Below are 21,848 nucleotides of genomic sequence, written 5' to 3'. Positions count from 1 at the left end.
TGCAGGAAAATGTAAACTGCTTCCATGTAATTAATGACTGGGTTTTACTGTTTAGCATTTATATAGAACTTTCTTTTGAGAGAACGCATTAATTTTTGGAGACAAACTGACGGGTCCAAATCCTAACTCTACAGGTGTGTGATTTTTTTTTTCAGCCTGGTTTCTTTACTTAGAACTAGAATGACCAGTATAGGAATTACAAAATCTGAAAAGTAATATCCGTGCCCTGCATGTGTAAGGACTTGCTGTCATTCACTTTATCCTTCCTTTTCTGAGAGTCTTTTTTGCCATGAGCGTTCTTAAGCACTTGTTCCGTATTATCTGCCTTGAGTGAGCAAAAAGCATATACCCTTTCCAGGGAGCATTGGTGGAGGAGTGACTTTGACAGTTGCCTACGTTTCTATGTTTAAATATAAATATTAAATGATATGAAGGCAAAACAACAGGGACCCAAAAAGATGGTGATTAATAATCATGAATAACAACCTGAATGTTGTGACTTCAGCCCCAGGGACAGGGAGTCATTTAAGCAGGTAAACTCAGAGTGTTGGGGTTGGTGTTTGAAATCTTGGGGTTGGTGTTTGAAATCTTAGGAAAGTTTTTGCTAGAAAACAGTGGATTCCAGAAACAGAAAAAAAATGAACCCCGTCCAAGAAATTCAGTATGCGCCAAATCCAGTGTGTCACCTCCTCTTCATGTAAGCAGGTAGAGGCATAAGTTACAAATTCAAAACTGTACATGCCAGAGGGCAGGAGTGCAGGAATGCCCAGGAGCAGGCATTGGGAAGAGAGGATGAAGAGGAAGCAGTGGTGGAGACTAGGACCCTGAACACAAGCCGACTGCAGAGGTTGCAGTCTATGAGAGATGCTGATAAGGATGTACTGAGACTTAGGAAGAATCCTCATTCTGCGGAATATGCAAAGAACCCATGTCTGGGGCTGGCAGGTGCATTAGGAAGAAGAAGCTGAGGCTAAGGCTAGAGCCTGAGGCAAGGGTGACAGACAGCCAAGGGAGTGATAACAGGCAGCGCCTACAAGGAATTGCTATAAGGCTTTGAGCCATGCCAGTCTGAGTAACCTGAGCCCCATGTGTGATTGACTTTGAGAATGCAAATTTTACTCCGAAATTCCTTTATGTTGCAATAAAGTTAAGCTCTGCACTTAAGATGTCTGTGTGCTGTACTGAAATGCCCAGGATAGAACAAAGATGTTATTACTAAAGAGGGAAGGGAGGTAGGTGAATGTGATCCTCTCAGGATGCCTAGTCATTCTTATTTGGGGAAAAATGTATGCAAATAAATATTATGGAAAATTTTGGAGTGGGAAGAAACCACAAAAGGAAGGGCTAGAAGCATGGGTTGGAAGAAGGAAGTTGCAAGATGTATCCTGACACTTTTCTTGAGCTCCCATCTTCCCTCCAGCTGGTCCCTTCCTGAGTCATTGCTCAGTGGGCAGCTGTGAGGGGCACCTTGGAAAGCTGGCTATAGCTGGGTGCTGTGACATGAACCTGTAGTTCCAGATACTCAGGAGGCTGAGACAGAACAATTGCTTGAGCTCAGGAGTTCCAGATCAGAGTGAGAAACATAGTGAGACCCCTGTCTCGAAGCAGAAGAAAAAGGAGGAAGAGGAGGAGGAGGAGGAGGAGGAGGCGGAGGAGAAGGAGGAGGAGGAGGAGAAAGAGGAGGAAGAAGAAGAGGAAAAAGAAAAAGGAGGGTGGGAAAGAGAGGGGGAGGAGATGAAGGGGAAGGGGAAAAAGAAGGCAAATGGGAAGAAGAAAAGAAAGCTTGGCTGTATATCCTGGAGGTCGTTCTCCTCCTGTCCTGAGACCATGGTCTTTGCTTGACTGTTTGTTTGTCCCTTTTTTATCCTATCTGGATATGGCAAAGGGAAAATCATGAAATTCAGACAGTGGTGAGCATGGGCATCACTTTTTGTCATGCAGACAACAGATTATAATCTAAAAAAGGTTATCCAGATAGTCAAAGGCCACATTCTTTCAAACATCCACAGAGTGGTTCAACTTTCCAAGGGCTGAATTAAAAATTTCTTAAAAGTGAAATTTGTTTTCTGCTTTCATTTATTTGTTTACCTAGCACCAAAACTGTGTGCTTTGCTATAAAGTTGAGATTTGCTGACTTCAGCCAACTTAAATTTTAGGTCTTGTGTTGAAGTATTTAGATCATGATGTCTTAAAATCTTTTTAATAGATAACTCTGAACATCATTCATTCATTTAACAAACATTTATTGAATGTTCCACATGTGCCAGGAGCTGTTATTGGTGCAGATAAGATGTGGTGTCTGCTTTCAAGAGAGTGCAAATAAGAAAGAGGGTCTATTTTTTCATGCAAATGCTTTTCCATATAAACTATGTTTCCAGAAAGGATTATCTTAATTTCAGAATTGAAAAATTACTAAATGTGAGGAAAAGATTTGTTAAATTATCAGCTGAGCTTAAAGGAAAAAAAAGGAAAATGTGGAATAAAGACTAGTTACTTAATGGTAGGGGATCTGGAGTCAGATTGCCTGGGTCTGTATCCAACCTTGGCCCCTGCAAATCTGTAACCTTGGCCAAGTCAGTCAAACTCTCAGAGCCTGTTTCCTTGCTTGTAAGATTGTGACCAAGAGAATTATATGTCACAGAAATGTTACATAAATTAAATTAGATAATGTATATACAGCACTTACTTGCACATGGTAAGTATGTATTTACTAAATATTAGCTGTTACTGTTATATATAATGTTAGTAAGTAAAACCAACATCTTTCTCAGTCATTTTATTGTGTTCTTTAAGAGAATGTTTTTGTTTTTTGCTTTGTTAGGGACAGGGTCTTGCTCTATTGTTCAGGCTGGGTTGTAGTGGACACAATCATAGCTCACTGCAGCCTGGAACTCCAGGGCTCACGTGATCCTCCTGCCTCAGCCTCTCAATTACCTGAGACTACAGGCAAGATGTGAGCCACTGTGCCGGTAAGAATGTTGTTTTTCTATAGCCAAATACAATGTGAGCCCTAAAAGTTTTAGGTATGGTCATTAGGAGTATAAAAAGGCATTAGAATGCTAAGAAGGCATATTGGAATTGAAATCCTAAATTCCAGAACCAGTGCTCTTTCTGATATTCTCTATTGGCATCCTTCTAAACTCTGCCATTTAGTAGCTGTGAACATTAATGGTACAAAATCTTCACAGCCTGTTTCTTAATCTGTAAAATGGGTCCCACAATGCCTATCCTGTCTACTTCATTGGAAACATCATGAAGATAAAATAAAATAAAATTGGTGAAAACAATTTGCAATGAGTAGTATGACGTATAAATAAAAGTTATTAATAAATCATCATTATGAGTTTTCCCTCAGCTATGGTACTGATTATTGATGACTGACTGGCAAAACGTATGGTTGTGATTTATAAATACAGTCTACCTTGGTCTCCTTGAATAATTGATTCCAGAATCCCACTGTAGATACCAAAATCAGGGATGCTCAAGTCCCCGATATATAATGACACAATATTTGCACATAACCTACACACATCTTCCCATATACTTTAAATCCTCTCTAGATTACTTATAATACCCAATACAAGGTAAGTGCTTTGTAACTATAATAGTTATACTGTATTTTTAAAATCTGTATGTTTTTAATTGTTGTACTTTTTTTCCCTGAATAGTTTTTCTATCCAAGCTTGGTTTAATCTACTGATGTGGAACTGCAGCTATGAAGGCTGACTATGATTTAAGTGGAAATTACTTTCAGTTTACAGAAATAGATTACAGGTAGGAGACCTGGATTCTAGTTCTTCACTTTGCCTCTAATCAGCTGTTTATTCATGCAAATTACTTAACTTTCCTGTACTTCCTTTTTTTTTTTGAGACAGAGTCTCACTCTGTCACCCAGACTGGAGTGCAATGGCATGGTCTCGGTTCACTGCAACCTCTGCTTCACAAGTTCAAGCAATTCTCCTGCCTCAGCCTCCTAAGTAACTGGGACTACAGATGCGTGCCACCACACCTGGCTAATTTTTGTAGTTTTAGTAGAGAAGGGTTTTCACTATGTTGGCCAGGCTGGTCTTGAACTCCTGACCTTGTGATCTGCCCACCTCAGCCTCCCAAAGTGCCAGGATTACAGGAGTAAGCCACTGCACCTGACTGTGCCTCTTTTTAAACAATTTGTATTTGAAAATAATTTTAAACTTATGGAAAAGTTTTAAGAGTCGTAGAAAGAACACTTACATACCAGTTACCCATACTCATTTATAGTTAACAACTTGCCCCAATCGCTTGCCTTATCAATTTCATTCCCTCCCCCTTCACCTCTCTCTATATATATACACACAAAGATTTTATATACATAGATAATATATATTCCATATATATATTTCTCCCTTGAACTATTGAATAAACTGCACACATCATGATCTTATACCACTAAACATTAATATTCCAGTATATATCACCTAAGATGTGTCTCTGCTTCTAATTCTTTAAAATGGGCACAAGTGCTTGGTTATGTGGCATGCTCCATAAGGTTGTCAAAATCAAATGAAATGTTTAAAAACATGTTGAAAAGTATAGGTTGTTACATAAAATTAAAGGTTGTATATTTCATAAACTATGGGGAAAATCAAATTACTTAAAAGTCAAATTACAAAAGGTGGCAGAGTGAAAACTAAGAGATCCCATCATCTGTCTGCATAACAAGCCAATCATAGTGCCAAATTTGTCTCAGCAGTGAGAGCAAAAGAGACCTATGATCTCATCTCTGTGTCATCCTTTTTGAGTTGTATTCCTCCTGCAAGGACTTGCATCTTTTCTTGGTGCTCTTTCTCATTTCAACAGTTTGCCATTTTATGTGGTCTTTTTGGTGGAGGTTATGAGCATGTTTGAGGCAAGGTGATAGAAACTGAAGAGCAGTTGCCACTTGATGGAAAATCAAGAATACAACTGTTAAGAGTTTAGTAAGAGCTGAGCTTTATTTCTTCTGGCCTTTTCTTTGAGTAGTGAAAATGGCACACTTTATTTTCATTATAAACAACAACTGAGATACAAATAGGAAATAGGGAAGCGTTGTTTTATAAAAGTGTTTAATGTATAGGCTTAGTTGAAAATGGCATGAACATAGAAAGGAAAGAGATCACGTCCTTTGCAGGGACATGGATGGACCTGGAGGCCATTATCTTTAGCAAACGAACTCAGGAAGAGAAAACCAAACACTGCCTGTTCTCACTTATAAGTGGGAGCTGAATGATGAGAACACATGGACACAATGGTGGGAAACAACACACACTGAGGCCTGCCATAGGGTGGGTGGTTGGGAGGAGGGAAAGCATCAGGAAGAATAGCTAATGGAAGCTTAGCTTAACACCTGGGTGATGGGATGATCCGTGCAGCAATCCACCATGGCACACATTTACCTTGTAACAAACCTGCACATGTGCCCCTAATCTTAAAATAAAAGCTGGAAACTTAAAAAAAGGAAAATAGTATGAACAAAGTACTCTTATGGATCAAAAAATAACTTTCATAGAATCCCTTTTTCAACAGCATTCACTATTATAAAGTTTAGCTATAAAAAAAGGTAAATATTCTTGCACTTTATCTTCACATTCTCAACAGAATTCACACTTTCATAAGAAGTTGTAATACTGGTAAGCCTGATATTTTTACAATTCTAACCAGATTTGCAATCACATTTTCCAGTGGATTGAAATATGACCAATAACCTAAAAATATGAACAAATATGCTCTTTTTCCTATGACATATTTCTTTCATTGCTCTGGAAATCATAATGGCTTTCTTGAGATACTTACAACAACTAAAAGGAAATCTAGAACATATCTTAAAAACAAAACTTTTCTAAAAAGTCAAAACCATATTTAGGATATTCCAAATTAATCTTTTTATTTTGAGTTATTAAATTGTTATTCCTAATAGTAAAAAATGAAAAATGGAAGTTATGACTAAGAAGTATATTTATAATCCAGTAATGACTACTGTTACTTCCTTTACAAATAAATCAGTTTCAAATGTAAATTATATAGATGCATAATTGTATATACAGTCATGTAATTTATTAAGCTGTGAAGAATATTGCTCATATACTTGTCTTGGGAAAGTTCTAGTACCTGAGGAAATATTCAAGTGTCGATTTCCCAGTAAGGTGACATCAACTGTTCTAATGCAATAGGTGTCCCTAATATTGACAAAATGTGGTATATTTGAAATCATTTGAAGTATTCGGCAGTGAAGTGGGAGCCAGAAGACATGCGTTCTAACGCTTGTTACCTCACTAAGGTTTTTAGACTTGGGCAAATGGCATGCTGTCCCTTAGATTCAGTTTTCTGGTGTACAGAAATGACATATCTGCTTTCCTTACCCAAATATTACAAGTTCCCATGATTTAGTGCAAATGAAAATTGTTTTGAAGTTGTGATGGTTAATACTGTCATCATCAACAGTGGACAATGTATTCTTTAAGCATACATTTAAAAAAATGCTTTTACAAAGAAAAAGCTGCATATTTTCACAGATCATCCATAGCAACAGTGCTTGGTAATCTCCATTAGAACAGATTTTCCATAAGGAATTACATCTGAAAAAATAAAAAGCTTTTCTTTGTATTTGTTCCAGTCCCAATCATCCTTTATAATGCCTGATTACTCATGGTAGCCCTCAGCAAGAAAGTCCATGGTCAAATAGGGAGCTGGATTCATCCCTTCTCCTTGTTGGATCCTGATCTAAAAAGGACACATGAACTCATTTTTGTCCCGGTAGAATTTACTGACTCGCACTTTTTTAAAAAGCATAAAGGCTGAGGGTAGAACTCTGCCTTTTAGGAATGAATTTTGTGATTTTAGGCAGGTCTCGCAACAAACCCAGTCCTATGTTTCTTCAGATGTAAAATGAGAGATTCTGCTTAGATGATCTCTAAGGTATGCCTCCAACGTTCTGTGTTTCTATGATATCCTTTCCTGGAAAATCTACCACATATTCTAAATTACTGAAGCAACAACAAATAAGATTCAGTAGTTTTGATAGTGTGCAATAATTTCTTCTTTCTTCTAAGTGATTTAAATCCTTTTATCAGTTGCTAATTGTGCTACAAATGAGAATGCCATTCCTAGACAAAATTTTTACAACTCATTCCCACTGCAGAAAAAAAACCAAAAACCCAGTATGATTTACCGTGAAATTAACAGGGTGTTTTAATTTATGCTATGCAGCACATAGTGGACAGGCCTATATATCTAGCACTATCCATGAAAATCTGGTCTAACTGTAATTTTACAAGTCCTTGAAAACAGAATTGTCACAATCTCCCCAGTTCAGCTCTCAAGAGAAATTAATTGATAACATAGAATCCTGAGTGGCTGGCATGTGAGTGACACCCAGCTATACAATTTCACATCTAATCAAGGAAGATGGGAATTCTAGTTGGCCTATTATCTGTTTGAATCCGTTTCTGGATGGAATCCAGCTGGCACAAACGCAGCCCTGGAGAGTGATGTGGACAGAAGATGGGAACAAAAAATCTGAGCCAGAGAATCAGTGCCTGAGATAGTGCCTTCCACATTGTCAAAAGAATGCCTGGGGTAGTTGTGAATGTGCTGCTGATTAGTTTCCTAAAATTCTCAATGACTAAAACATAATGCTCTATCCCAGTAGTCCTTAGTCATTCTAACTGTGAATGTGTAATGAAGGCCTTTAGGATGTACTGCCTATACCACCTTGAAGCTATGCTTGATAGAAGCAGAGGCTTAAAACTCAATTGTCTTAATGTTTCTAATCATATAAGAGAGAGAAAGCAATTTAAAAAAATGATGAGAATAAGAATAAATGCAAAATTGTACATAATTAAGAGCTAAAATTATATGACAAGATTTTAAGTGGAAAGAGAGCACAGATGAGAGAGAGATTATTGATGGTTGGAAGAGTTAAGAAAAGAAAGTTCCATGGAGGTAATGAGGCTTGAGTCTTTCTTTTCAAGGATGGGTGGAATTTGGACATGCAGAACCATGATGGGAGGCAGCCCTAGCCCAGAAAACAGTGTGAGCACGTGCCTTGTAGCAGAAGTAAAGATGTAAATTCAGGACATGTTGAACCACTTTAGGGAAGAGCAGAAAGTGCATAGGGGGAGTGGGATGGTTATAGTGGAAAGATCATGAAGGTTCTTAATTGCTGGTCCTTTATTTAGACTAGATGCTGCAGAAAATTGGGAGACAGCTGTTTTAGAGTAGTGGAATGATATGATGAAACAGTGTAGAAACAAGATGAGTTTAACAGGAGTAGGTAAAATGAGTGGACATGGGAAGGAGATAAAGTACAGAGCTCAATTTAGATGCAGAACTGGATTGAAGTCCTTCCTCTTTCCTCCAACCATTCTTTTTAGTTTCAAGGACACTGCTTAGGCTGGGTGTGGTGGCTTGCACCTGTAATCCCCGCACTTTGGAAGGCTGAGGCAGGAAGATTGCTTTAGCCCAGGGGTTTGAGACCAGTTGGGCAACATAGGGAGACCTCATCTCTACAGAAAACAAGAAAAAGAGTTAGCCAGGTTTGGTGTGTGCTTGTGGTCCCAGCTACTTGGGAGGCTGAGGTGAGAGGATCACTTAAGCCCAGGAGGTCAAGAATGCAGTGAGCCATGATCACACCACTGCACCCTGCCTGAGTGACAGAGCAGGGCCCTTTCACCAAAAAACAACAAAGGAGAATGCTTTATTTATTTAAGCTTGTCATAAAGGAGGAGCAGAGTTTGCCAGTAAAGAAGGAGAATAATGTCATCTAGGTGAAGGGAATGGCAGAATGCAGGCAAAGGATGATGGCATGCTCCTGAAAGGTTAACTAATTTGCTCAAAATCACACTATTAATAATAGTAGCCAAGTTCTGGAATCCAGATTTCTAATGTCTTTCCACTGTACCACCCTACCTCTTTTTCCTAGCTCCAACACTGCTGTCATTATTCAGCAACTTTTATTTCATTGCTAATTGTGTGCTTGTTTTTTCAGACTTGAAAAGTTATCAAAGAAATAATAAAATATACATTTTAATTTGCCCAGCATGAAATATGAGGAAGTCAAGTGGGGTATTCTTTTTCTTTTTTTTGAGACCGCGTCTCATGCTGTCACCCAGGCTGGAGTACAGTGGTGCAATCTCTGCTCACTGCAACCTCCACCTCCTGGGTTCAAGTGATTCTTCTGTCTCAGCCTCCTGAGTAGCTGGAACTAAAGGCACACACCACCATACCTGGCTAATTTTTTTATTTTTATTAGAGATGGGGTTTCACCATATTGGCCAGGCTGGTCTCGACCTCCTGACCTCATGATCTGCCCGCCTCGGCCTCCCGGTGCTGTGATTACAGGCATGAGCCACCGCGCCCAGCCCAAATGGGGTATTCTAAGCTTCCAAAGGGTTATGACAATGGTAGAAGCAATTGTAGAAACACCTCTAATTCCACTTCTTAGACTACTATAGTGGTTGACCAGAATGTTAGATCAATAGACAGCTATTTTTGTAGAAGAATGGCTAATGAGAATAACAATTGCTATATATGAAGTTTTTTGTATAGCTTATTTTTTCCTCTGTTTTCTGTCCTGATTTTTATTTGACATAAGAGGTATAGTGACTTTTGACATAAAAGGCAAATTGACGCTCTAGGACAGAACATGTTTTGACTGCACTGATTTTTTTTTTCTGACTTCTCCATTTATTCAGTTTTCTTTTTTTATAAGCACCAAACTTCTCCAATTCCAGAAGTCTTTGTACCTTCAAGACAGATCTAAAAGTGTAACATATAGGAGTAGAATCTTGAATTGGAATCTGAATTTAGACAATCCAAAATTAAGGAATTTGGAAATATCAGTTCATGTTTCAGTCCCTAAACTCTGTGAGGCCCATTGACCCAAGTGGGTACTAGATAAAGAGACCTAGTTTTAAGCTTGGCAGTTAAGCTCAACTTTCGTGCTTGCTGCAGATGATATTTATTGATCTAACCATGGCACTTGTGTGTTATTCTTTTCCCTCTGGTTTGTCGCACTGGATATCTCAACAATTTAGTTGCTAGCCATTAATGGCTTCCAAATATAAACTGGCTCATGTCAATTAGTCCCTCATGTCTGGCAACCCTGAGTGAGAAATAGATTACAGGTGTTGATACTTAGGCTGGTGCTTCTCCCACAGGAACAAGGGAACATGGTTCAGAAAACTCAGATGGGTAAAATAGAACAGGCCAAAGTCTTCATTAAAAACTTGAATGGAACCCAAGTCGCTTTTGAGGAAGCAAAATGCTGTCAAGTCTCCACGGTCAATGCTATTCCCACAAATTTTCAGTACCAGGGTTACATTTCAGTTCCAGATCTTGCTGACTCAAACTCTGTATTCTTTCAATCATGCTGCCTCCAACATATAATGCAAGAGTTTCAAATGGCAAACACAGTCTTCTACTTCTAAGAAACCTATACTTAATCCTAAAAACAGCCCATCGATTTAGTTGGAAGACTTGACTAAAGAATGGCCCTCTTCTTTTGAGGAGGAAATGGTTGAAACAAATAAAATAAAATAAAACAGGACAAAACAAGAGAGGATAGAAAGAAAAGCAGAGGAATGGGGAAACCTTTCCCAAATCATAAAATTAAGGATGATTTGTCTTTGTAGTGAAGAAAGGAACGTGTATTGCATTTGGAAATAAGTCATTGGTACATTCTGTGAAAGGATGCCAATCACCCCTCTCCAAGGTAAAATATGAAGGTTTATAGGCATAGGGAACTTAAATATTTCACCTCTTCTTGCCTCTAGACTTTTAAAATTTCATGTTCCTCTTCACTAGCATTCTTTTAGTTAAAAGAAGAGAATTATAAGAGTTATGCATATGTAGAGTGTTCTGACTTGAATATCCCTAACTTCCCCAAAATTTTAGAAATGCTATCTTGTTACCTGGACAACCATTTTCTTAATATGTGAAAAGATTCTTTTTATCTAAAGAGGAATATGTTGTATAAAAGTCACAGTTGTGTATTCTAATGCCCACCAATGATCAGAAAATTAGATTTTATTTGCTTAAATTATATTATTAAACATTGAGTACTCTCTTTGGCAGCACATATATTATTAAACATTGATAGACACATATATTTACCTATATTTGCATTATAAAGTTATATCAAGTGTAGTCTGTTTACAGATAATGGATAAACATTTTTTCCATAATAAGCATTGTTACTTTGGAAATACATCGTGTTGCTGAATGAAATTCCACTTTCAGTAGCTTTAAGTTCAATCACCATTTCCCCATGTCCTGGGCCTGATACCTCAGTAGTTCCCTCTCTTGTCCTCTATTTGACTAATCACCAAGTTGTGTTATCGTTATTATTTCTTCAAAATGTTTCTTACACCCATGCTTTCCTCATTCTCACTGCTTCAATGAGAATAGACAGTATTTTTTAAACTTATTTGGACTTTGGGGACCAATTGTCTTGTTATCCCCTCTCTCTTTCTCTCTTCTGTCTCTACTCACTCACTGTCATTCTCGTTTTTTCTTAATCTCTCCTCATTTTTTAAAAACCTACTGCTTAAACTTCATAAGGCATCTGTTTAGCTACCAAGTCCAGCCTCTCTACCTGATGTATCAGGACACTCTAGGATCTGACCTGACTTAGCTATGACATGAAATGCTTATTATAGCAAGGCACAGAGCGGAGGCAAGAGAGGATCACAATGTTTCCTCTCCTCTTCCTTTCCCTTTTTTCTCTTCTTTGCCTCTATATCCTCTTTTCCTCCCTCTTCCTTTTTCTTTCCTCATTGTCTTCTTTGCCAAGTGGCTCCCTTCATTGTATCTCCAAATTGTGTCATACAGATCATCAGATTAAACAGTGCTATTTTTATGTGAAAAGGACATACTCAGTTTATTACTAAGCCTCAGCTCAACCCATTTCTTTTGCCATCTTGGAACAAAAATGCAGCTTTTGTGTTTTGTGTTTGTGCAACTTCTCTGTTCTGCCTTCTGTGTTAAGCATCTTATTTTATTATCTCATTTAATCTTTATAACAACCTTTTGCTATAAACATGGCTCCATTTGATAGAGCAGGAAACTGAGTCAAAGTAAAATAAAGAGATTTAATCTGTTTGATATGGGGGTCCATACCATAAATCTCCTTTACTAAATTTAAATATCACATATGAAGAAGAATGTAATAACACATGTAAAGCCTCTAGGCTGCTTTTTTTTTTCTTTTTTCAGACAGAGTCTCACTGTGTCACCAGCCTGGATTGCAGTGGTGCGATCTCAGCTCACTGCAACCTCTGCCTTCTGGGTTCAAGCAGTTCTCCTGCCTCAGCCTCCCAAGTATCTGGGACTACAGACACATACCACCACACCCAGCTGATTTTCATATTTTAAAGCAGAGATGGGGTTTCACCATGTTGGCCAGGATGGTCTCGATCTCCTGACCTTGTGAAAACTTTCTTTGCTTTTACCAGCATGAAGTTCTCAGAAGAGAAAAGGGGAACATGATTTGTAGGGGCCTCTCTTTTCTGGGATGCACTTTTTATAAGATGAAAGCTGGTTTCAAGAATTTCTGGATGCACAGTAAAGCACATCTGTTTACAGGAACATTCTATTCAGGAGAAGACTGATTATTGGCAGATGAAGGTTAAGGGTGAAAGTTTAAATTGGCAGGAAGTCTATTCAGAGCACATGTTATATTATAGAAAGGTGATTGGGATGCAAAGCCATATTTGTGATAGTAGTTTGAAGGTAATATCTACAGGTGGACACTTCTAAAGTAATTACCAATAAATACTCATTCTAAATGCAATTAGTCTTTTCTCACCATAATTCTAGTATGGCTAATATCTTTTAATCATTAAACCTTTACTGTTACCTTAAAATAACATAGCAGATGTTGGCTATAACACCATACCACAAAACTGGACAGTAAACAGAACTCTTTGTATTTCAGATTTCCATTTTGGTTTTTAAGAATGTGCTCAATGTGCTAATATTGTTCAGGAAAATGAGAAGACACTTAGATTGAATAATCTTTGGGCCTGTGTCATTAAAGAAATACAAGGAGATTTTCCTGAGTTCTTGAAACAAACCTGTTTCAGATCTTCTTTGTATTCTATGAATGGAAAAAGTTTACAAATTGGAAAGATCATAAGACAAAATAAAAAATTAGATCAGAGTTTCCATTAATTCTAGCAACAGAACTAATATCTGGCTACAGTGGTTTGTAGCTCAGCTGAAGATCTGGTCAATGCCGACAAAAGAATAGAGCAAAACTAAGAACTAGAGTAAAACTACATGACAGTAGATGAAAATCCACATCAGAATCCATTGCTTAAGAACAGACAGTTCAATTGTTATAGTTTTAGAATGTGATTGGGTATGTAATAAGACAAATCCCCATCTTACACGGATACTGTTTTGTGAAAATGTCTAGGCTTACTCATGAATTATTGTCCATCCAGCTTTAGAATCTTTTTAGTTTATATGACACAAGAGCCATCTGGGCTCTTGCCAGTTCCCAAACTCCACTCCCATCACCAACCTTCTAACTTTATCTTAGAATTTGATTAGTATGACCTGAAATTTATAGATTTATTTTGAGAGACTCTACCTTTTACAATTAAAACTTTTGATTGAGAAATGGAATGTGTCTGTTCATTTATTCAGCACAGAGGTTTAATATCAACCTCACCCACAACAGTTAAACAGTGGCATGTCCAAGTCCCTTAGATTCACATTTTGTAAAATGTAGCCATAGTTCCCTATGGGATTGTACTTGTGTAGTAAGCAAAAGCAAAAACAAAACAGCATAAGAAAAATTTTACCTTTGGAGGTAAAGTGAAGAGCTACATTTAAAAAAAAAAATTAAAAATGGTTTAGGGTCAGTGTGGTTGCTCACAGCTGTAATACCAGCACTTTGGGAGGCTGAGGCAGAAGGATCACTTGAGGCTAGGAGTTTGAGACCAGCCTGGGCAACATAGTGAGACCCAGTCTCTAAAAAATAAAGATAAAAAGTAGCTGGGCATGGTGGTGCGTGTCGGTAGTCCTAGCTACTCAGAAAGCTGAGGCAGGAGAATTACTTGAGCCCAGAAGATGGAGGCTGTGGTGAGCTATGATATTGCAATTGTTCTCCAGCCTGGATGACAGAGTGAGACATTGTCTCAAAAAATTAAATTAAATCAAAATTTAAAAATTTTAATACACTATTGTCCAGGAATACATGGATCATATATTTAGAGGGCAAAGAAGACTAGCTTAGCTGCTGCAGCTGAAGATGATGTCAAAAAATAATTGTTAAAGCCTCTCTTTGAAAATTTGATAGATATGTTTGCTAGAAGAGGGAGGGATCTCCAGAAATACTGCCTTGCCCATCATCCTAGGCATTTCCAGTTTCTTTCCTCTCCCTGGTTGAGGGCAGGTGCAGGCCAGATGATCAGAAAGCTGGAATTGAATATCCCATGTCTAAGGACATTATTTGCTAAGTTGCACTCAGTGCCTTGTTAGAGAATTTTGCAGTCAGCTGCCCTTCCAGGGAAAAGGCACAAATAGAAGGTTCAGTGTTTGATGATGGGTGCAGAGTTTGGGAACGGTAAGAGGATCAAGCTAATTGCTTTCAGTTTTTTTGTTAAATTTGGTTTGGAGGTGAAGTCTAAATGGTATCTTGCTTTATCAATTACTTCTGGAAGCCTGATCTGACTCTCTAAAGTGTTTTGCCAAGTTATTATTAATATTTCTTTCTAGATGGTAAGCCAGGAGGAAAGAAGGGAAGCAGATGACCCTTAGTGAATCCAAATCCCTGCTGGGGTCCACAGATAGGGTCCTTTGTTCCCCAACAGCACAGCGGCCCAGGGCCTGCTCTTTATTATCCTTGGTGCAGAACCCAGGGCTTCATTCCTCCCTCAACATGTATTTAACTGTCACTACTGTCCCCTACAGAGCCATTAGCTCTGTTGCTCCAAATCCCTAAATGCCAAGAGCACCTCCCTCCTTCTCTCTCTTTCTCTCACTCTCTCTCCTTTGCTCTCTCTGTCCTTTCCTTATTCCCCTGCCTTTGGTGGCAGAAGAAAATGCTTAAGGAAGACATAACATAAATACATAGGGTTAATGACTGACATAGCTGAATGATTGTCATTCTTGTATCCTAGGTCTGAATCTATGTATGCACCAATCAACCTTCTCTCACTTCCATTTATTGAACATACAATACTGGATATGCACTGAGCTAGATGATTTATGTGTTTTCTTTACATTTCCAAGATAAGTGCTCCTATCTCTATTTTACAAAGGAGGGAGCTGAAACTCAGAATGAGTCAGTTTCCTGTCCGAGGCCACACAGCCAGAGAGATGGTCCCTGGATTAGAACACAGGTCTGTTTGAACGCAGAGCCTGTACTCTCCTGCTACAAAGTCACATTTGAGATTTTATGATAGAGCAGCAGCCAGTACATGTCATTTCTACCATAGTTAAAGCTGAATTTGATGGCGATTTTTCATATAGTATTTAAGCTTAATCTGGGACAATTATTTCACTTTCTGCCTTAGGGTCATTTTCAGTAAAGTTCCCCAAAATAAAACCTACCAAGTCTCTCTTTTTTTGTTTGTTCCCTGTCCTGGGTGGGAAGGAAGCTACTGGAGCCAGTTAATGGCTCTAAAGTGGAGTAACTCTAGAGAGGAAAGTGCCTTGGGTGTTCGAATATCCTGTTGAGTTAGTAAGCACACTTATTAGGGTCTTCTGTAGGTCACTAAAGTGGACCTGGCCAGTCCCTGTCACCCTTCCTGAGAAGTCAAGGAATAAACAAACAAACTATAAAGCAGAATAAAAAGTAAAGCAGTTGTTTTAAGTGCAATCCGTAGATAACCAATGGTCAACGTAAAGGGAAGAAAAGTATTGCTGGAAGACGTAGCAGTCAGGGAGGCTTCTCAAAGGAGATGGAACTTAAGCTGAAACTTTGAAGGATGAATATATAGAGGTGATAAGGATGAACTGGGTGGGGCATTTTACACACAGGCTTATGAATGTAGACTTAGAAGGAATTGTACACATGATGACAAACTCTCATTTTAAAGACAAGAGAGAGAACTAGAGTGGTTAGCGCTGAAAGCAAAGACATGCAAGTGGAGACGCTGTGCTGGCTGCGTTAGCTGGAAGGAAGGGTAGACTTCTGAGGTGGTGGAGACCTGGTAGGGAGATACAGTTGGAAAGTTCGGGCCAAATAACAGAAGGCCAGCACATTAGAATAGAACTGAACTTCATTTTTTTTTTTTTTTTTTTTTTTTTTTTTGAGATGGAGTTTCGCTCTTGTTACCCAGGCTGGAGTGCAATGGCACGATCTCGGCTCACCGCAACCTCCGCCTCCTGGGTTCAGGCAATTCTCCTGCCTCAGCCTCCTGAGTAGCTGGGATTACAGGCACGCGCCACCATGCCCAGCTAATTTTTTGTATTAGTAGAGACGGAGTTTCACCATGTTGACCAGGATGGTCTCGATCTCTTGACCTCGTGATCCACCCGCCTCGGCCTCCCAAAGTGCTGGGATTACAGGCTTGAGCCACCGCGCCCGGCCAACTGAACTTCATTTTGTGGGTAGTGAGGGTCCACGTGGTAATTATCAGACTAGAAATGCTTTGATGAAAGTGGCGTTTTAGGAAGCTAAGTCTGCAGTAGTAGACAGAAGAGGAAAATGGAGGCAAGTGGAGCATTTAGGAGGCTGTTGCAGTGACCCATATGTGAGATGATCGTTGTCCTGGGATGGTAGCTGTGGGCCACATGTAGGAGACATTTTAAAGGAAGGACTCACGGAATTTGATGACAGATTGGCTATGGGGGAGAGGGGAAAAAAAAGGCTAACAGGCGAATTCCCCACCTCCCCAGGATATTAAGATAGATTAAAAAATATTTTAAATAAGAAACATATTTCAGGACAAATTTTTTCCATAAAATATCCCCTTTCAATTTTTTTTTCATGGATCTAACCTAAATTAAAGGTAAATTTGTCACATGGTCATAGACCTAATTTCATACATGAGCCTCTTTCTCCCCAAAGTCAATAATGATAAAAGTAATCGTCTATTTAGAGTCTGCTTTTAAAAATTTTAATCCCCTTAAATTTACTTCATGCTCTCCATGTAAAAATATTGCACAGGGAGAAAAAAAACAGATATCCTGCGCTGACCCTTTGGTTGGCCCCATCCACATGGCGACGGTTGGGGAAATCTCAATTCTATATATAGCTCAGTATCAGAAATCCTGCTTTATGAATTTTTTTTTTTTTTTTGAGACGGAATTTCACTCTTGTTACCCAGGCTGGAGTGCAATGACATGATCTTGGCTCAGTACAACCTCCACCTCCCAGATTCAAGAGAGTCTCCTGCCTCAGACCCTCAGTAGCTGGGATTACAGGTGCCTGACACCATGCCTGGCTAATTTCTGTATTTTTAGTAGAGACGGGGTTTTACTATGTTAGCCAGGCTGGACTTGAACTCTTGACCTCAGGTGATCCACGTGCCTCAGCCTCCCAAACTGCTGGGATTACAGGTGTGAGCCACTGCTCCCAGCCCTAGGATTTTTAAAGAATAAACTCATTTTCAATATAAAACACAGAAGCACCAAACTCTATTCCAATATGGTTACATAATTAGGAAAGGAAATAGGAAATGTCCCACTTGCCACTTGTCTCTACTAGCATGATGGAAATGGCTACAACAATCTGCATGAAGTCACTTAACATTTTCTTAGAAGGCAAACAGAATAGAGCCCTTCTAGTTTCCTCATGGAGGCTCCTGCTCATAACCTCCCATGGGTTCAGTCAATACCTGGACTAATGTATTTTGGTATCGCACACCACCATTAAAATGAATTTTGGAACTTTCACAAATCAAGCTTTCAGATCACTTTTCACCTCTAAGATTTGTCACCTTAATGAATACCGAGATAGGATGCATCAACAGTGCACATTTCAGATCTCCTCAACCTCTGTTATTTTTCACTTCTCTGGTAGGGATATCCTGTGTGCTCAAACACTTTCACAGCTGGTAGAATGCTGATGGGAACTTCATGTGTGTTACCAGCACAAGTGCTGTCAGGAAGAAACCAAATGTCAAACTGAGGTATGTGGAAGTCACCATAAATATGTCTCTGCATGTTTACCATCTGGGACAATAGATTTCAATTTTGACAAGAAGCTGGGATTGCCCTGTGGACACTGTGTTTTAAGCAACTCCTTTCAATTCACTAAGTAACTTCACATTACCCTGTTAGGGGGACAAAAACACGACTGCCTGCCGTTTCAAGGTGTGAATTTATTATCTCTTCACACTTCCTTTCTTGTTTCTATCCTGTCTAATCCTGTGTACAATTGTTTGGGGGGAATTGTCCCATATTGTCAAAATCCTGTCCAGGCAGCCCTGTGATCAGTCTGAACACTGAGGACGTATTCTGGTGGGACACTCACTGCTAAACAGCACCTTGCCTCTGTTAGAGGTCACCACGCTGCATCTCAGGGAGGAAAATCTGATCTGTGAGGAGGAACTTGACTTTCTCCTGAAATATTTCTGCGGTAGTGAAAAATGGCATTGGTAGTTAGCATCACGCATGCTATATGCCAGACATGTAGTTCTAATCCTGATATGACACGAGGTGTTAGTTTGCATTTCTGTCTTTATTTTTTTAAACCCCAGTTCCATTGTAAAGCCAAAATGGAATGACTGGAATTCCAAAAGACTTCGGCTCATGAACTTGATTCTATTTTGGTTATGTAATATTGGGAATCAGATAATACTCAGTCAGAATAACTGCCTGGGTGTTTATGAGGATAATTTCTCATTGAAGGGGAAGTTTGAGAGTATACCTGGAGAATATTCTGAATAAAAATTAAAGGACATATTAAAATATTGTTTGACCTTAACTTTTTTTAAAAAAGGATTTTTAGAAAGTTAACTGCATGGTTGCAAAAATATATATAATCCAACTTGAAACATAATTTTACAGACATCTTTATGCAATTGAATACTAAAATCACAAAGCACTGGCCATAAATCCTGTTATTCAACCTACTAAACAGCCCTTATTTCAGAACAGCTTATATACAATACTATTCATAGAATCTCTCACCTGCAAAGGGTAAGGATAATACTGGCTTTCTCTGCCAAATGTGAAAGTCCAGTAGGAGCCAGAATCTCTGCACACCACAGGTGTACGAACGTTGCAGTCGGAGAGCAAGTATATGAGGGTAGCAGAAGTCTCATTGGCTCACCTATCTTGCTAGAAAATTTGGAAAATAAAAAATTTTGTGTTTTGATCCCTGTGAAAATAGAGCCTGAATTTGAAAGGCCTTTTTTCATACCACAGATTAAACATAGCACATAAACTCCCTTGTTATATTTATAAATAGTTCAATTCAATTTTGGTGGGTGCTTTTGGCAGAGCCGTTACGGCTAATCACATATATGATGACAACTCATTTTATGTTGCTCAGGCACCAGATGACAATTAATTTCCAATGACTACTTTATAATTAAATCCTTTTTGTTTGTCTGTTTATAACTAAACCTGAAAATCTATTTACATTGAATTAACACTTCAGTTAGCCAGTCTAAAACCTATAAATGTAGTGACTCTTAATGATCCATTACAGAGATGCTACTTTAGTTTTCCTTGACTTGTAAAACTTTCACAAACAGATCTGCAAATGAATTACCTCCATCTGCTTTCCCTGCAGCTGCAAGAGGGCTATGTTAAAGAACGTTTTCCTCCTTCCTTCTCTGCTTTTCTTCAGCTCTAAGCATTTTTGTTTTAAAGCCTACCTAGCTGCTCTTCAGAGGGTAGCCCCTTCTCTTAAGGAGTTTCCGAACTTTAGAGTCAATCTCCAAAAATGTTTTAAAACATCCTTTGCTGTCATAAATCAGACATAATCTACCTTGCACAAATCGGTGAAGAAAGCATTTCCATCTCTGCCAGCAACTCAGTAACAGACCCTTCAAAGAATCTTTATAAATTGAGCAGTAAAATGCAACAGTTTGAAAGTGAATTTTAATTTCTAAAGCTGAAATAAATCATTTCTCAGCCTTATCTATCCTCTACAAGAAATTTATACCTCCTGTTTTGAGTATACAACAGGGATATGAAAGGGTACAAACGCGGCTCCCAAAGATATTTTCTTAGCTACACCTTCAAAAGCAAGGCATGAGGAGTGTTAGTTCTACAAAGACAGCCAAGCATCAAGCTATGCTCACTGTCATCTGTCAGCCGTACAATAGCAGCATTGATAGGACAGCAACAACTGGCTTTGACAAGTGTGCCGTGCTAGCATTCCATTCAAAACTATGCTAAAAGAGAGAGAGGGAGAGAAGCATTCAATGTCTTTTACTTTACCTGAAAAAAAAACTGCTTTTCTTGTGGCTGCTGAAAATGAATTCCTCCTTTTCCTCCAAAGGCAAAGTAGTTCTATTGCCTGTGACTCTCACTTGGAGAAGACCACACAGCTCCAGCAAGGCAGCCTTCCTTCTCTTAATCCCCACTTGAATGTGATGACACACACTAACCCCAACCATCTGTTGAAACACGTCCTCAAGCACTCAGCACAGTGGTGTGTCAAGACAGGCTGCCCAATCCAATTGCTGGGGCTGGGTGTCTCTTACGGATTGGAGGCTGAGGGCAGGGCTGAAACTGGAGGTCTGAGAACTCCCAGTCAAGTAACCTGAGATTTTCGGAGAGAAAGGACGCTATAAAAAGAGGAGAAGTGGGAGGTGCTACAGAGAAGGTGGAGGGAATGAATTACTCTGATGGCCAGTTGTGCGTTACTTTTCACAACTCCTCGTGCTCCCCCCTGAGACGATGGGGACCCTCAGTAGGAGGCACAGAAACCCTAAAAATCTTTTACTGCCAATCTGTGCAAGGGCATTTCTTCTCAGCAAAACATTTTCCTTTCCATAGGAGATAAAAGGTTCATCTTGACTTGCTGATAAAGGGTTAATGTAGGAGTAGTTTGCACTGAAATGTGACATCTACATTTTGAAATCTAAACTCCTACCTTCCTTTGATTAGATCGTGGCTGCCTCCAACATTCCTGGCAGGGAGGGGATGGGGGCGCAGCTAAGAGCAGAAACTTCTCTATTCCCACACACAGCTCTTCACTGTTTGCTACAGGCTGAACTTCAGAAATAGTCAATGAAAATCATTTTCGTTTCTACTCATGTAAAATAGCAGGCTCTCCCATAGATAAAGGTGTCTTTTTTAATCACTTGCTCTTTCACAGACATCTCTTTGTAAAAGCACTTTGGTACCAGAGGACTGCACTCTGTCATTGATTATTTTTATTGGCTTCTAGTTAATTGCACTTATAATGTCCTTATAGCTCAAATAGCTCATTAACAATTTTGCTTTGAAATATTTTCAATTTTTGTCATTTCAATACCTCCTTCTTATGTGCATTTTTTTTTTTTTTGGTTTTCTGAACTGTTTTATAAAATTAAGTACTTTGATAGCAGCCTGAATCAGAAAATGGCTATACTTGTTACAGTTCTTTAAGATGATATCTGGAAATCAATTAATTGCCACAAATCTCACAATTTCAAAAATTCCATCAGACTTCTAAGGAATTTTGATAATCTGAAAGAGAAAATAGGAATTTTAAATACTACCAACTCCTTGACAGTGTCTGTGGGAAGCCAACATTTTAAATATTGTACCTTTTGAATTTCTTTGAACTAGGAGGGGGATTGCCTAAACACACACACACACACACACACACACACACACTCTTAAACTTGTCTAAAGCCTTAAAACTTAGACTATAAAATAATTATCTAATACTTGGAGTGCCAGTATTACAAAGAGGATTATTCCAGTTTCTAGCA

At 38.8% G+C, this 21,848-nt stretch overlaps 1 protein-coding gene across 1 annotated transcript in view; it reads right to left on the bottom strand.

The window, feature by feature from the left end:
* Positions 1-20,621, bottom strand: part of SULF1 (sulfatase 1) — a 193,549-nt gene extending 172,928 nt beyond the window's left edge. Inside the window, 1 exon segment of the mRNA XM_012463652.3 lies at positions 20,365-20,621. The gene's annotated coding sequence lies outside the window, so the exon portion shown is untranslated.
* Positions 20,622-21,848: the final 1,227 nt, after the last annotated feature.

This window comes from Aotus nancymaae, unplaced genomic scaffold (genome assembly GCF_030222135.1).
Source record: "Aotus nancymaae isolate 86718 unplaced genomic scaffold, 86718_ANA_hifiasm-v0.15.2.pri h1tg000036l, whole genome shotgun sequence".
NCBI lineage: Eukaryota > Metazoa > Chordata > Mammalia > Primates > Aotidae > Aotus > Aotus nancymaae.
This window is presented reverse-complemented; position numbering and strand designations above follow the sequence as displayed.